The 2,131-nt window shown below is 38.1% G+C and overlaps 1 pseudogene; it reads left to right on the forward strand.

Moving 5' to 3' along the window:
• Window positions 1–1,495: 1,495 nt before the first annotated feature.
• Window positions 1,496–1,926, forward strand: LOC146785238 (microtubule-associated protein 1 light chain 3 gamma pseudogene; annotated as a pseudogene).
• Window positions 1,927–2,131: the final 205 nt, after the last annotated feature.

The raw sequence follows: 2,131 nt of genomic DNA on the forward strand, positions 1-2,131 counted from the left end.
TTGTTTCATTTTTGGATACGCAGTGTAACGAATACAACTGGCAACTTTGAAGCCATTCCAACACACGTGCTGTGTCAGTATTATTTACATCGAGGAGTCGGATGTAATTGGAACCGAGTCGTCAGATATTCTGCACCTCGACGCACACCAAAAGTAAGCACCCAACAGTAAACTAGACAGACTTTGACTTTAAGAGAATTGAAACCTGTGTTGTCATGAGAGGACGGCAGTAGTTGATTGAATTCCTTGTATCTTTTTGGCTTGACAGGCAGAATCTTTTGGCTTGGCAGACAGAGGTAGATGTTTAGTACATCTTATTCCCCTGCGAGGCACAGACTGCATTTAAAATGCAGGTGAGAATTTTAAACATAGCGCAGTCACCTGAGACAAAAAGAGACAGGATATTGGTTAAACAATCTTTTGTTCATTTATTTCAGTACACATTGGTCCTGACGAGGATCCCAGCAAGAAAAGGGTTCCGAAACGCGTAGACCTTACTAGTTAAGGCCAACCAATTGTAAAAAAGACTTTTTTCAAAGAACAAAGAGTTTAAACAACGAGAGTACAATCTTTTCTGGATGGCCTACACGTGTCATTGACACGTTTTCACTTAGTTTGTTTTGTATATAATGATTAATATGAATGGGTGTGAGTGGGTATGAATGCTGTAAAGAGTTGAATGTTTTTTTGCCAAGTTTTGTATTTTTAGAAGGTGTCAAAAACTTATAAAACTGTTGTATATAATTCAAAAATAAGGGTATTGTGGAAATCACGGTGCAGTTTAGGACTATGAAATATCAGATGTTGTGAAAAAATGAAAATGTAATGTAATTGATTTACTTCTGTTTGATTAAATCTGACCGAAAAAGCAGTCAAAAATGTGATTGTTTCAGTCAACACACACGAAAAAGTTTAGGCAAAAGCCTTGTGCAGCATTGGCACTTTGTTTGGCACTTTCTAAAAGTGGCATTTGCAGAATTGTGAAATTAAATCCAACTTTACCATTAAAGAGGAGTTTATATATTCAAATTCATTAAGCCTTTGTACAACGAACTCTCAAAGAGTAGCAACAGTATGCAGTCCATGTATAGTCGAAGTAATAGAGGGATGGTGACTTCCTTACAGCATGATACATTAATTCAGAGGTCTTCAAACTGTGGGGCCGTGGATGTGCTGTGAGGGGGACACAAATAGGTCTGCAATTACATGTAAATGAAGATAGCGAGGAAGTGCGAATGGCGCAGTTCTAGGCTGTCTTCATTTTATAAAAAAGTGAGTGGACGGTACTAATAAGTGGCACAGTGAGTGTGAAGTTGGGGTCAAAGACAGAGAAAAAGAAAAAAAATGAATTTAATTGTTTTCTGTTCACCTTTGAATAACTGCATATAAAAACACGCACACATCCGAAGAAAAATCATAATTTCACTGTCAATTAGGCTTAGAGTGCGTGGTGCAGTGCCGTGATGGCAACAGCATAAAGCTGCCAGGAAAGGGAATGTTAAGTCTGCAGAGAAACTAAAACTCAATCCCATTTAAACAGTGGAAGAGATTAGCAATTTGGAAAGGTGAGGTGGGGTATATAAACAGAAAGTTTCCGTCCAAAGTGCCGGTGTTCGTCGAATGGTATCAAAGGGAAAAGTACTTGCCTGTTTTGGACAGAAGGACCTTTCTTGTTCCCGAAGAGCTTACCATGATGAAATTTAAGACCATTGTTTGATGCTGAATGGCGTTATCCACAACACACCCTTTTTACCTTATGGTGAACAACAAGACTTTACCGTCCGTATTTCTCACATGTCAGAAATGTATCTGAATCACGAGGATGAAGATGGCTTCCTGTACATGACCTATGCATCATAGGAGATGTTTAACTGCAAACTGACCAGTGACTAGCGGAAATGGACAGACTGCCATTCACTAATATAGAATGTCTAAAATTAAAGCAGGTTTTAACCAGAGAAAATACTTTTTAGATAGCCATTGCACACATTTGAGGATTGTGAACACTTGCTACTAAACCAAAATACTTTGTATGCTTTATAAGTTGTTACTGAAGCGGATTTTGAATCGAGTCTTTAAGAACTACTTGTTAAGAGGCTCAACAAATAGGGATTTTTCTTTTTTGTGGAAA

This window comes from Triturus cristatus, chromosome 11 (genome assembly GCF_964204655.1).
Source record: "Triturus cristatus chromosome 11, aTriCri1.1, whole genome shotgun sequence".
Taxonomy (NCBI): domain Eukaryota; kingdom Metazoa; phylum Chordata; class Amphibia; order Caudata; family Salamandridae; genus Triturus; species Triturus cristatus.